Below are 15,228 nucleotides of genomic sequence, written 5' to 3'. Positions count from 1 at the left end.
CAAGTGCACGTGCATTTGCAATATGTTTCAATGGGCATTTACCATATGAAATTTGACATCCTCAAAAATGCAAAATTGACTGGTCTGATGAACACAGGATGGCCGAGCAGTGATAGTTGTACCTTTCCATCACTCGTTGTGTTGATTTCATCATGTCCATTTGTTTATGTTTTCTCACTTTTGCAAAGTCACTGTGCATTTGCAATATGGTTCAATGGGCAGGTACCATCACGAATTTGTCATGCTATAAAAATCCTGCAGGAATGTGAAATTGACTGGCCCGATGAACTCGGGATGGCTGGGCAGTGATTCTGGTTCATCTCAATGGCTCGTTAGGGTTGATTTCAGAATGTCACTTTTGGTGATGGTACCTCACTGTTTAAACATATTGCAAATGGACAAAAGTCACCAGCAAGTCACCGTCCATCAGTCAATTAGATATCATTCTGACACCAAACTGATACAAACTGACACTAAACCCACTTTTTCCAACTCGTTTAGTAGCCAACTATCACATACTTCAGAGCTGGCCCAAAATTCACAACGCCTTTGGTTCAAACCATAGAAAAAACATAAAACACGTAGTTACGTTCTAGCTGCGGGTCCATTTCTTATGTTATGTGTAGGCCTAGCTGAGGCGACCCTGAATCCCAAGTTTCGGCTCGATCGGTCATTTGGTGTCCGAGCAAAACCCTAATTGGTGCTGAAAATCCACTTTTTTCCATGACTTGCTACGGGGTCCTTGAATGAGCTATCGGACAGAAACGTTGGGGTCTGTCTATATGGGCCGAGACGGATATATATAACCAGGGTATGGATATATATACATATATATATAACCAGGGTATGGATAAACACTTTTAGGGTGATTTTAACCACTTCCGGTTGGTCCAGGAAGCTTAGAATCAACACAGGTAGACCTCGTAGTGGCCTGATGGACTGTCATCGAAGACAGGTGCCTGCTCTCTGTGGTTTTGAGCACCGCACTTTATCACTCCATCCTTGCTGTGTGTGTGTGTGAGAGCTTTTCTTTGACATCTGCTGGGAGAAATTACTGATTTACAGTTTAGGAGGGTTACCTAGTCACACATATGAAGTTTTGGAGGGATGTGACATTTCTAACCCTTCAAAACAGACAGTGTGACCCAATTAAAGGCACTTCCGGTTGGCACAGGAAGCTATAAGTAAACACATGTCTTGATTGACATAGACACTTACAGAATCCTGAGTTTTAAGTCTTTAAGTTAAGAATTGACTGATCTACACAGGGTTGAATGTAGTCATTTTTACCTTTGAAGGTTATGTACATCAAAACACCTTTTGGGTCAATTTAACCACTTCCGGTTGCTCCAGGAAGCTTAGAATCGACACAGGTAGACCTCATAGTGGTCTGATGGACTGTCATAGAAGACAGTTTCATAAGGCATTCATAACCCACATAGGCTTCAGGTTGAATTTAGAGGTGCAGGCAATGTATTCCTATGGGGAGAGAAGTCAATGCAAACTGTTTGATGTAAACACTTTCTTTTAACTGGTAAGGGTTAATGCCACACGGTCAAGGTTAGGCTTGCACGGATCTGGAGGACCTCAGGTACGTTCCTGAGGTCGAATTGTGCTTCTCACCTTAACGGTTCTCTCACTGTCACCCAAAAGCAAATGACATTGAGGGCCAGCCTTCATTTTGGGCCTACTTTTCTAATGGTTGCTGTGCTTAGACCGAGCGAGCTACGGTCAAGCGGGGCATCTTGTTGAACTTGGCACGGCCTAGAGAATATGGAAATGCCATTGTAGGCTTTGTGTGTCTTTAAGCACCGCACTTTGTCACTCCATCCTTGCTGTGTGTGTGTGTGAGAGAGAGCTTTTCTTTGACATCTGTTGGGAGAAATGACTGACTTACAGTTTATGGGGGTTGCCTAATCACACATATGAAGTTTTGAAAAGATCTGACCTTTTTAACCCTTGGAAACTGCCACTGTGACACCATTTAAGGCACTTCCGGTTGGCACAGGAAGCTATAAATAAACTCATATCATGATTGGGGTATACCTTTACAGAATCCTGAGTTTTAAGTCTTTACGTTAAGAACTGAGTTATTTACGGAGGGTTTAGTGAGTGTGTGTTATTTCAGAAAATCATAGAAAATCACAGAAATCTCGCAGAGCTCGGCAGCACACTTTAAAAAGATTCGTAAGAACACCCTGCAACTGGATCTGTAACCATTGGGAAAAAAAACCTATCTGTGAACATCACCAATCTGTCGTTGTACGATTTCTCTTAAATGACGATAGATAAATGGCTGGTTCTTTTTTTATTGACACCGGAGGCTCCTTGACTTTGACGTTAAGTGGAAAAATAATTTCTCTATTTTCATTTTGGACCTTTAATCCCAGATAAATGGCCATAACTCAAAAACCGTTAAGGCCTAGACGCCATCTTGTTCGGGGCCAACTGCCCATTATGCCAAACCTACGCTCACCGAGTTTCGGCTTCGAAATATTTTCAGTTTTCCAGATAAGGCCCCGTCGTGAATCGTGATGTTTTGTCCAATAGCAATATGATTGCTTATGCCCTCTTGTGGGAATTTCCGGGACAGCGGAAAAATGACCAAAATCTTATTATTTTTGTAAAACGGAAACCGAATGTCCGACAAAGTTCATTTGATGACTTCCTGGTAGGTCCGGCCCGGCCACTCGGCCCGACGCCGTCCGCGAATTTTACAAACGATTTCGGACGTCTAGTAAGGGACCGTACATTTGCAATATGGACTTTCTCACTAACCATACAGCAACTGCCGAAATCTTCCCTTAAGGTATGCTAGTCTACCAATACTGTTACACAAATGCTTGTTTAGCTATGGTTTAAAAGCATATTTTGAAAATCTGAGGTGACAGTGTTGTTAACAAAAGGCTAAGCTTGAGAGCAAATAGATTAATTTAATTTGCGATTTTCATGAATAGTTAACGTTGTGTTATGCTAATGAGCTTGCGGATAGATTTACACAATCCTGGATACAGGTTTTTTTTGTAGCTAAACGTGACGCAGAAAATGGAGCGATTTGTCAACACAAATAATATTTTTTGAAAAAACTGAACATTTGCTATCTAACTGAGAGTCTCCTCATTGAAAACATCTGAAGTTCTTCAAAGGTAAATGATTTTATTTGAATCCTTTTCTGGTTTTTGTGAAAATGTTGCATGCTGAAAGCCAGGCATAATCCTATGCTAGGCTACCAATACTGTTACACAAATGCTTGTTTAGCTATGGTTCAAAAGCATATTTTGAAAATCTGAGATGACAGTGTTGTTAACAAAAGGCTAATTGTTCTGATTAAACGAGATGATAGGAACACTGGACAATTTTCAGCAAGTTGCAACATTGAAATAAAGAAATAACCACTTTTCCATAAACACTTTCAAATCATGTTTGATTCACTCTGTTAGTCTTTTTTTTTTGCAGTATTGTTTAAACTGGATGATAGGAACACTGTGGAATATTTCAAGCAAGATGCAAACATGTAATACAGAAATAAACTCTTTACCATAAACAAGGTCTAAATCATGTTTGATGCACTCTGTAAGTACATTTTTTGCAGTACTGTTTAAAGTCGATGTTAGGAACACTGTGGACAATTTTCAGCAAGATGCAACCATGAAAACAGAAATAAATACTTTTCCATAAACAAGTACAAATCCTGTTTGAAGCACTCTGTAAGTACATTTTTTGCAGTATTGTTTAAACTAGATGAGAGGAACACTTTTGACCATTTTCAGCACGATGCAACCATGAAATACAGAAATAAACACTTTTCCATAAACAAGGTCAAATCACGTTTGATGCACTCTGTAAGTAATTATTTTGCAGTATTGTTTAAAATTGATGATAGGAACACTGTGGACAGTTTTCAGCAAGCTGCAACCATGAAATACAGAAATAAACACTTTTCCATAAACAAGTTCAAATCCTGTTTAATGCATGTATCCGAACAGCTCTGACTTCTCTGTTCAGAGCTGAAGTGTCCGGTTCAGTCATGTGCTCATGTATCCAAACACGGCTGACTTATCCAACTCAGAGAAACTGACTTCACTGTTCAGAGCTGAAGTACCCTGTCAAGGACATGAGGTTTAGTGTAACATGTATGCCAAGGAGTTAGGCAGTAGGCTCTAGAGCTCTCAATTGTGTTAGACCAGAGAAGACAACACTATGAAAGCATGGCCACTAAGAAAAATACAACGGTGTCAACCTATTGTAATGTTTTGCCTCACAGACAAGCAAATACAGCTGTGTTAAAAACAGTGAAGGTGCCTTCAAATATGAGAGCCTTTTTCTTAGCGGTTGACACTGACATACTACACAATAGGATATTAGATGAGCTGTCTTTCGGAGCGTTTTCACCAAAGGACAGAGCTACTTTCCAATTTCTCCTTTACCTGACATATTGCTGCAAAGGCGAGGTTCTCCAAGTAACTCTGGAGAACACAGATTTCTGCAGTATGTCACCACCTATCAGAGAGGATTTTGCTCAGGGGCGCGCCTATTCTGTTTTATCCTAGACATGAGTAAGGAGGAGCCATGTGAAACAAATACGCCGTCGTCTAGCCTCGGTTATACAGTCCCAGTTAAGCACACTGGCCGCCTCTGGTGATACGGATGGGGATTTTGTCCAGTACCCAGTTGCTCAGTCTCATGAACATGAGTGTGAACATGGATGTGTTCAGAGGAGATGACGCCAGGTCTAACACTAATTACGACACATCCCCACATCAAGCAACTGACAATGAGATGACAGAAGCCTTTGAGGAGGCGTTCAACGCTTTCATGCGACTGCAATTGGTTAGGAAAAGGGCATCATCCATCAACAATGCTATGATAGTGATGAGAGACAGCAAGGGAGAGCTAGCCTCCATGTTTGACTGGGTGAATATCCGCAGTGATACACTGAATGCTACCAAGGTGGATAGGAAGAAGGTGAAGGAACTACAGGGTTCCATGTACACCCCAGCCTGTCAGTCAGGGAGGCAGGTGGTTTTCTTACCAGAGTCTATAATGGACCTAAATCTCAATGTTCTGGAGACCTCCATAGGGAGGATCACAGACAGTACAAGCAAAGGTGAATCAAAGAACTTGTTCCTAGCAATCATGTCTAAACTGACGAGCATGCAATGGCTGAAACAGAAGGTTGTTGAAACGTGCTACAACTCGACCATTCCAGAGGATATGAGATTTGTGGAAAGACTGAAACGTTTCATGGTCAACAGGTCCTCGAGAGGCATGGATGTTGACATCAGAGGTCTCTTGGTATTCAGGTACTCTGTGGAGAAACTCATTGACAGGGAGAACCCGGACCTATTTCTCAACTCTCTGATCCACAGGCACATGCCCGTTACCAAGAGCCGCATTGCCAGGGTATTACGTGATGTAAAGAGTAGACGCAGAACTAAAGCTATCGCATCTTTTCTGAAGAAAGGACAGTGTTATTGCAAGACAAGGCTCACCAAAGACCACATTGGAGCGTGTAGCGGAGAGTGTCAGACCTCATATTCTTGTTTCTACAACGCCTCAGAGCATCACCCCTTCATTGTGAGTAAAGACGACCACAGCTACTACTTTGCGCACCTGTACCCTCATCTAGGAAAACTGGAGCGCCTCAGCAAGGAAATGAAAGTCAGGTACAGAGGCCGCAGACAGTTCGAGAGCATAGCGGATATGGTGTTCAATATCCTTGTCAGGCACCAGTTCAGTGAGAAAGACTCACTATACCAAGGTTTGACAGACGTGATAGACTACAAAATGAGAAATTCGAGCTTGTCTCTCGATCACGACCTCACCGAGATACACGGCGCCTGGCAATGACGATGACTATCCGGAGCATTCGGACCCTCTGAATCCGGTGAAAGTGTACGACCAAGCATTGGTGCGCTACTTGTTCTGTGACAGCCTTCAAGTGGGCAGGTTGTTTCAGGCGTCTACAACGTTCAATTGCATTATCACCAACACCGCTCCCAGGTACACCATCGAACGGATTATGCTCTTAAACGTTATGGGTCCCGGTGAAGGAAAGAATTATGCAAACAACGTGCTAAATTACCAGTTCAGGACGGTAAAAGGCTGCATAGAGACTCTGACGTCTTTCACCCCGCAATCTTTCAAGTACAAGCAGAAGAGGAACTCATGTGTAGTCATGATAGACGATGCTCATATATCACACGAGAAGAACTTGAAATCAGTCAACAAAGAGTCCAACGTGAACCTCAATACGTTCAAGAACCTGTTAGACACCAGCGTACTGGAGAGCGATGTGGTAACCAGAGACATGAGCAGTGGCAAGGTGGACACTGTGAAGTACCACGCTGTCCACAACTGCGGCTTTGTGTGGAACACCAATACAATGGGCTTTGTGAGCGATGCTTGGTCCGACCGGTGTCTGATCATGGAATCTGAGTTTCCCGAGCATGTAACTCGCACGCGTAGCACCAATCAGATACAGGACACATTAGTCAAACTCAAGATGGACCGTATAGCTGCAGTGTGTCTGTATAGGCGGAACCTAATACAGTCAGCGATCATGATTGCAGAGTCCGAGATAATGCAGTTCGGTGTGAGGTTCGACACCAGCAGGGATGCATGCCTTGCAGCATAATACGGTACTCACATTGTGTGCACGGGAGTCGTCAGTCGGAGGGTTTCGCTCTGCATTAACCAGCTTGTGTTTGCTGAGGCCATGAAGTTGGCATGCCACTTTGTCTTTGACATATGGATCCCTCCGTGGACAGAGATTCCAGATGAGAAGGATTATCCCCACCTGAGGGGTTACATGAAGCAGATGAACAAGAACAGGTGGAAAGCTCTGAACCAGCTTTCCTTCGGACAGATCTGCCTAGAGACCAACGCTGTCTACAAGCTGTGCTCTGCGGCCTGTCTTCCGGACATATGTCCCCATGCGGTCGACATACAGGGTAACTTTGCCTGCAAGGTGCTAGGGTACAACTTAACCCAGATCCATGAGCAGCAGTTTGAAAAATGGACACCTGTCCATTTTGGGTATAGATGCTATGTTTTTCTCTGATAAAGAGATCAAGGGTGGCAACGATGTTGCGAATGAGATGCTTTTGCTGTGCTCCACATGCAAGGTCTTGGCTCGGCAGAGTACGAACTCTGCTATAACAACTTACAAGCTGTGTATGTACAGATACGCCACGAACCACAATGCTCCGCATATCAGGAGAGGAGCCTCTAATCATTGCAAGAAAGTAGGTTCTGTCACAGTTCCACTTGAAGCGATATATGATATCCTTGCCCTATACGCTCCAAGGTCTTACTCAGGCTTTTGGGATCAGTTGGGTGAAGCAATGGTGGAGGCTTATGAGAAAGGACACTTCCAGGACGTGAATGCTTTTGGGCAGTTTGCCAATGAAAGCAGTGAAGATCAGCCGCCTATGCCAAGATTGATATTCACTGATGCCAAGATTGATATCCGCTGCGGTCCGTAATACTGGAAGCCACGGCTGCAATAGAACCACTAAACAAACTCACTTTCAACAAGTGCGTGCTGGGAGGGGAGACTTTCCTGCTCCCTTGTATTATGGGAGGGGGGTTGTCAGAAAGGCAATGTCTCCGATTGCACCTAAGGAAGCCTATGATAAAAGACACCTGAAAGAATCTAGACTAGGCCTGAGAGACACCTTTCATGGACCCAGACTGAGCGTTTACTCAGCGGAGTACTCTGGTGTACCCGTGAAAAACGTTAGCTCGTTTTGCACCACATGGACCATGGAGGCATATGTACTTCAACAGCATCATGACATCCAGCCTCTCGCCTACTGCCTGAGGTCCCAGTTCATTTTTGGCATACTGTAACTGGGCTTGTTGCACACATAGAAATGTCCCTTTTTTGGGGGGATTACACCTAGTCATTACAGATACACCTTGTGGATTGTTCGGACTAGCAGGCTGTGTTTGCACCAGTGCCCTTTCGCTCAGGTGGAGGAGTATCTCTGCTTCAGAGACTACAGGCACTTTGGGCACCCATAATTAGATACAAGGTGGGACTGGTGATACAGTGCATGTTCCCTGTAGCTATGCAGACATTGAGCACCATATACTTCACCTCCTCACACTGGACATGGGAGTGGTAGTAAATGGTGCTTGCAATGAAGGGTAGCCAGCAGCACATAAAGAACATGGCAGTGAGAAAGGTTACTGCAACGGCATGATAGTGTACAGTGTCAGACAGCACACGAAACGGAATTCGTTTGGACTTAAAGATGAAACGGGCACAGGTCTTGACCATGGTGGTGAGCTGCACTTTTACTTTAAAATGGTTTTAAAAATATTTTTCTAGGCCTATCGGAATGTTGCAAGTTGGGAATGACAGGATTCACAGTTTTTGGGTCACAAATGTGAAATAAAAAACTGCACTTTTTAGTGAAAATGGTTTTCAAATCTTTTTTTCAGGCCTTTCCGGAATGTCGCAAGTCCGACATGACCAGAGTCACAGTTTTTGGGTAATGAATATGAAAAATAAAATCTGCACTTTTTCGTGAAAATGGTTTTGAAATATTTTTTTAGGTCTATCCAAAATGTTGCTAGTTCGGAGTCAACGTTTTTGTGTGACGAATTTGAATAATTTTTTATTCCCTAATTTTTGTGAAAATGGTTTTTAAAATATATTTTTTAGGCCTATTCAGAATGACGCTAGTTCGGCATGGGTTACATCAGTTTTTGGGTTACAAATATGACATTAAAATCTGCACTTTTTTTTGAAAATGGTTTTAAAAATCTTTTTCTAGGCCTATCCAGAATGTTTCTTATTCGGCATGACCAGAGTCACCATTTTTGGGTCACAAATATGAAAAAAAATCTGCACTTCATTGTGAAAATGGAATTTAAAAAAATTATATTTGGGCTTATCCCGGACAGTCGCCAGTTCGGCATGACAGTAGTCCCAGTTTTTGGGTCACGAATATGAAGACAAAAAAATCTGCACTTTTTTGTGAAAATGTTTAAAAAAATATGTTTTAGGCCTTTCCAGAATGTCGCTAGTACCGCGTTACCGGAGTCACAGTTTTTGGGTCACGATATGAAGAATTATTTTTCACACTTTTTAGTGTAAATGTTTTTAAAGTTTTTTTTTTAGGCCTATCCAGAATGTCGCTAGTTCGTCATGACCGGTGTAAACGGCCTGCTCCTCAGTCTCAGTTGCTAATATATGCATATTATTATTAGTATTGGATAGAAAACACTCTAAAGTTTCCAAAACTGTCAAAATGTTGTCTGTGAGTATAACCGAACTGATATTACAGGCGAAACCCTGAGGAAAATCAAACCAGGAAGTGGCTTCTATTTAGAAAATTCCTGCCTTTGCTCCATTTAAAGGGACATCAACCAGATTCCTTTTCCTATCGCTTCCTCAAGGCGTCAACAGTCTTTAGACATAGTTTCAGGCTTTTATTTTGAAAAATGAGCGAGAAAGTTAACATTGTATGGCCGGGTGCCAGCAGCGTTTTGTATGCACAACAGAGTTTGGGCATTTCACCACTATATATCTACAATACAAAATTGATAATACAACCATACAACAATATTACAATGTACTATGTGTAGAGTGCGTTTGTGTGCGTATGCGTGTGGCTGTACCTGTGAGTGGGTCTGTACCTGTGTGTGTGTCCCTTCACAGTCCCCACTGTTCCAAAAGGTGTATTTTTATCTGTTTTTTAAAATCTGATTCTACTGCTTGCATCAGTTTCAATATACTTCCATGGAGTCATGACTCTATGTAGTACTGTGCACCACCCATAGTCTGTTCTGGACTTGGGAATTGTGAAGAGACCTCTGGTGGCATGTTTTGTGGGTATGCATAGGTGTCCGATGTCACGTCCTGACCTTAGTTCCTTTTTATGTCTCTGTTTTAGTTTGGTCAGGGCGTGAGTTGGGATGGGCATTCTAGGTTTTTGTTCTAGGTTTTGTATTTCTGTGTTTGGCCTGGCAAGGTTCCCAATCAGAGACAGCTGTCGATCGTTGTCTCTGATTGAGAACCATACTTAGGTAGCCTGTTTTCCCACTATGAGGTCAGGGGCCTGTTGCACAAAAGTAGAATTAAGACATCCGGGATAAATGACTCAGCTGAGCTCAATGAAGCCAAAACATGTGCGTCCAGGCTTAATTGGTTGCACAAAGACCAAGCCAGGATGAGCAGACACGGATTCATTAAGCCAGGTGAAACCAATCCTGGATAGGTGCGCGCTCACGGCTCACTCAAATAGACCCCGCCACAGATCACAGATTAACTGATTTACCATGGCAACTAGACACAAACGCGTACTTTTCCCCGTCGGAAGCACAAATCCTCATGGAGGCATACGAGGAGGTAAAAGATATAATTAAGAAGAAAGGCAACACCGCCACAGTGATAAAGCAAAGAGAAAAAGCGTGGCAAAGTATTGCAGACCGCCTGAATGCGTAAGTAGTGCACAATTACACACTCACCGCTCCGCTGAAACATCACAATTACAATTCAAATATTTAATTCACATCTCCAAAAATGCAGTTTTACTGTAATTATGAAACGGTTAAATTTTTTATTGAAATGCACTGCAGATATGAGTGAAATTGTGTAAAGTAACTCCATCACACTGTATAAAGCTATGATAAATTTTTTGATATTTTTACTGAAAACAAGACAAAAATACCAAGTAATTTTTTGCAGTGTGACTCCATTAAATGTGTGTGTGTGTGTGTGTGTAGATTAAACATGAACGGGCCAAAACGGACATGGCAGCAGGTCAAAATCAAATACAAGAACATTCTGCAGAATGGTATGGTCCCTGACTAATATTTAACAAAGCACAAGCATATATTGTACCCAGAAGGTGCCTGCTCACACATTGTCTGTACTGTTTTAGCAGTGAAAAGAATACCCACAGACAAGGCACGGGTGGTGGGTCACCAAAGGCTGACCTTACCCCAGCAGAGGACATGGCCTTGAGCTAAATAAAGGCAGGCCCGTCTTAGAGGGGATCCCTGGGGGAAAGAGACGAGCATAGGTTCCTCCCAAGATGCCACCCGCTTCATTCAATGTATGTCCTTCCATCTCTACATGGGATACAACCACATTCATATTGAATCAATTTGGACTGTCTGACTTTGGTTTACCTATTGCCTTGCAGTGCCTGGCAGCACTGTGTTCCTGTTAGAGCCACCAGCACAAGCACCAGACGATGCTGATCCAGTGAGTACTCCATCAAAGGCATACTGTAGGCCTGGCATGTCTTGTCTACTAGCTTCAATATGAATCCGATTAAATGTGATAGGGTGAAGGCCCCAGTGCAGCAGCAACAGCACATGATGGAGACGATGATGAGGAGGAGACCATCTCTCTGGATTCCAGAAGGCATGAGGTATCATGTTAAGACTGTGAAAGTACTATTTACTCTACAATGGTGAGGAGTCCTCATCAAAATCAAAAAATCTATTTTCTTTACAGGACCCAGATGCTATACAGTGGGAAAACCAGCCTGGCAACATAGTGCGTATTAATAAAAGGACACCACATCCTGCCAAATTCCAGCTGCGCTAATTGTATTGTGTTCACAGAGCTCACAAGCTATCAGAAAGTTGTATGGCAACCACCTCCGGCGCCAAATAGAACTGGCAGACATAGACATTCAGTACAAGAAGAAAAAGATGGAAAATCTTGCACTGGAGTCCGAAATAAAAAAGAGGACAATTAGGAAACTGGACCTTGAAATAAAAAAAACTTGAGAGGGAGGTGAGATATGCCTTCAATGTACACTGTATGCTAACTGTAACACAAATGTATTAATCATTATTTTCTTTCCTCCCCAGCTCCAAGAAGATGACACAGCTCAAAATAAAAATTAGGTATATTCTCGTAAAGTCAAGTGAGCCATGACATATGAGCTCTTATTGTGAGCACACAGGACGGTGGCATCTTTCTAAGGTTTTTTTTATTTTCCCAGCAATCAGTACAACCAAGTCATCGTTATAAGGCATCGCCTCTTTGCCCACCCCCAGCACCAGGTGTGGCCACTAGCCTATATGAAGGCCCAAAATTGTGTGTTCCTTTCTGCTCTGACAATGGCATGCCCATTCGTGCGAGATGTGGTGGATGAAGAAGCACTTGTGCTGAGGAGAGCCTTCAGGCGAGAAAGGGTCTTCAGGGACCGGTTGGACCCACTGGCCTTCCCTGATGACCATCTATATGAAAGATACAGATTTTCTGCAGATGGCATCAGGTATCTATGCAGACTACTGGGTCCCAGGATTAAGCACCGCACTGCACGGAGCCATGCACTGAGTGTGGAGCAAATGGTTTGTGTGGCCTTGCGCTTTTTTTGCTAGTGGAGCCTTCCTGTACTCAGTGGGGGATGCAGAACAGCTGAACAAGGCCACAATTTGCCGCACAATAAGGAGTGTGTGTCTGGCTATCAAAGCATTAGCAGATGTCTTCATCTCTTCCCTGGCCACAGAAGACTCTGTGACATCAAATAGAGTTCTATAGGATTGCAGGTAAGAGGATCTACAAATTACAGGACAACTGTTAACACATAGTAGGATACTCATTACTTTGTGTGACAGGTTTCCCCAATGTCATTGGTGCAGTGGACTGCACACACATAAGGATAAAAGCCCCTCAGGTGCCCATGAGGCCGATTTTGTGAATAGGAAATCCTTTCACAGCATTAATGTTCAGGTGAACATAACTTTTGATATTGTCCATTGACGAACACTCTGCATTGCCAGTGATGTGCATTGATTGGTGTAATATTCCTCATCTTATGATTTCAGATGGTCTGCAATGCTGACTGTGTGATCAGCAATGTTGTGGCAAAATGGCCTGGCTCAGTCCATGACTCCAGAATCTTTCGGGCCTCTGAAATCTATCAGTGCCTATCACAAGGTAAGCCACACAACCCCTATTTATAACCATCATGGCTGTGTCAAGAATATCACTGTGTTTATGAGGTAGTAATGATGAGATTTTGTGTTGACAGGTGAATTCTCTGGTGTGTTGCTGGGAGACAGGGGTATGGCTGCCAGCCTTTTCTCCTGACACCTTTCACAGACCCCCAGGAAGCACAGCAGGCCTACAACCATGCCCATGCCAGGACCAGGGCCAGAGTTGAAATGACCTTTGGCCTCCTGAAGGCACGCTTTCACTGCCTTCACAAATTAAGGGTCAGCCCTGTTAGGGCATGTGATATTACTGTGGCTTGTGCTGTCCTCCACAATGTGGCCTGCCTGAGGAAGGAGAGGGCCCCCAGAGTGCCACCAGCCATGGACTGGGACAATCCGGCAATCTTCCCTGATGACGACAGTGGTCGGCTGCTGAGGGACCAATATGTGTTGAATTATTTTAGTTAGTATGTGTGCTTTCAATTTTGGTTAAATATGTCCTGCGGTGGCAGAGGAATTTGGTTTTTTTTGGGTTCGTTTTTTGACGAATTTGGCCTCTTATGATGTTTGTGCGGTATACTGTGTGTAATACAAGGCTGCAGGGAGGCTACTGCATCCATTCATTTGTCTGTTCAGTTGATGTGTATGGATTTGTCCTGCATTTATTTTAGTGTGCAGACATGCAGGGTGTGTTATATACAGACCTTTGAATGTGTATGTATCATTTTGTATAATATGCTTGGATTCTGTGCTTTCCATCTTGTAGAGTCACTGTGACTTCAGTTTCGAAAGGAGCTGATGGTTTACCTGCTTTGTTTTGTCCTTATTCAATAAAGGAACATAATGTTACACATTGTGTTTTTATATTCATATGGAATGTGTATTTGTTTATATGACAGAGTACTAGGGCCACACTGAAGATAAAGTCATAAATTTATGAGGCTGGTTCTTTCTGCAGAAAAGCTACATATTGTTTTTACAGTTTTGATACTTATGACAATGTGATACTTAATATTCTGGCACATCAGCATGTCTTTGTTTATGAAACCATACTGAAGTACAATTTCACGAAATGCCCCACATCTGTCATTTTAACAACTGTCCTCCTTTAAAACAACTGGTTACAATATTATGACTTGTGTTTTTTTCCCCTCTGTGGCCCTAATATTCTATCATTTTATATATAGCCTTATAGTCTATGGGAAACTGTAAATTATCTAATGATAGCAACATCTAAAAATCATTTTTTATCCAAAATCATTGAAATTAATGATCACAAACGTTTAAATAATAACAGTGGGTCTAGTTATATGTGATAACAATGTATAGTGAGCAGTGAAATAACTATTGGTTTCCATTTGTGGTGACTGCTGACTGACATTAGGGATGAGATTAAATAGATCCTGGAATTTAGCCTGGTCTGGAGCAGGCTAGCTCCACAGAATAAATCTCCATGGTAATTTATACCATAACATATCCTCCTGCCCCCTATCCATCTTTAGTGCAACCGGATTACGGATCAATTGAGCCAGGATCACCAAGATATCCTGGCTTAATCCCTTATCCTAGTTTTGTGCAACAGGCCCCTGGGTAGTTATTTTCTGTTTAGTGTTTTTGTTGCACCTTGCAGAACTGTTAATTTGTTGTTTTTGTTCGAGTATTCATCTTTATTAAAAGTATTATGAATACGTACCACACTGCACTTTGGTCCTCTTCTCCTTCTCCCAACGATTAATCGTTACATCCGTGCATTCAGCTTGTCACTACTTCTTACAAAAACAAGTACTGATGAAGTCAATCTCTCCTCCACTTTGAGAGATTCACATGCATATCATTAATGTTAGCTCTCCGTGTACATTTAAATGCCAGATGTGCTGCCCTGTTCTGAGCCAATTGTCAATTTCCTAAGTCCCTTTGTGGCACCTGACCAATCGACTGAACAGTAGGACCCGCCTTGTTGATAGTGTTAAGAAGGCAGAGCAAAGCTTTAGTATGAACAGACTTCTCCCTATCTTAGCTACTGTTGTATCAACATGTTTTCACCATGGCAGTTTACAACTCAGGTTTACTCCAAGCAGTTTAGTAACCTCAACTTGATCAATTTCCAAATGATTCATTACAAGATTTAGTTGAGGTTTAGGGTTTAGTGAATGATTTGTGCCAAAAATCAATGCTTTTAGTTTTTGAAAAATGAAGGACAAACTTATTCCTTGCCACCCATTCTGAAACAAACTGCAGCTCTTTGTTAAGTGTTCCAGGTATTTCAGTCGCTGTAGTAGCTGATGTGTATAGTGTTGAGTCATCCACATACATACA

At 42.5% G+C, this 15,228-nt stretch overlaps 2 long non-coding RNA genes across 4 annotated transcripts; both read left to right on the top strand.

Annotated features, from left to right (window-relative positions):
* Positions 1-11,148: 11,148 nt before the first annotated feature.
* Positions 11,149-11,968, top strand: LOC135574176 (uncharacterized). Of its 2 annotated transcripts, XR_010465203.1 has the most exons (5): positions 11,149-11,224; positions 11,307-11,393; positions 11,480-11,521; positions 11,590-11,764; positions 11,842-11,968. It is a non-coding gene; the product is annotated as an uncharacterized LOC135574176 (long non-coding RNA). The 2 variants fall into 2 exon arrangements; XR_010465202.1 differs by having other exon boundaries at positions 11,480-11,764.
* A 538-nt stretch (positions 11,969-12,506) lies between these two features.
* Positions 12,507-13,784, top strand: LOC135574175 (uncharacterized). 2 transcript variants are annotated; one of them, XR_010465201.1, is made up of 3 exons: positions 12,507-12,525; positions 12,805-12,916; positions 13,011-13,784. It is a non-coding gene; the product is annotated as an uncharacterized LOC135574175 (long non-coding RNA). The 2 variants fall into 2 exon arrangements; XR_010465200.1 differs by lacking the exon at positions 12,507-12,525 and adding an exon at positions 12,553-12,709.
* The last annotated feature ends 1,444 nt before the right edge of the window (positions 13,785-15,228 follow it).

This window comes from Oncorhynchus nerka, linkage group LG12 (genome assembly GCF_034236695.1).
Source record: "Oncorhynchus nerka isolate Pitt River linkage group LG12, Oner_Uvic_2.0, whole genome shotgun sequence".
NCBI classification, from domain to species: domain Eukaryota; kingdom Metazoa; phylum Chordata; class Actinopteri; order Salmoniformes; family Salmonidae; genus Oncorhynchus; species Oncorhynchus nerka.
Note: the sequence above shows the minus strand (reverse complement) of the source record. Positions and strands in the feature narration are given on the sequence as shown.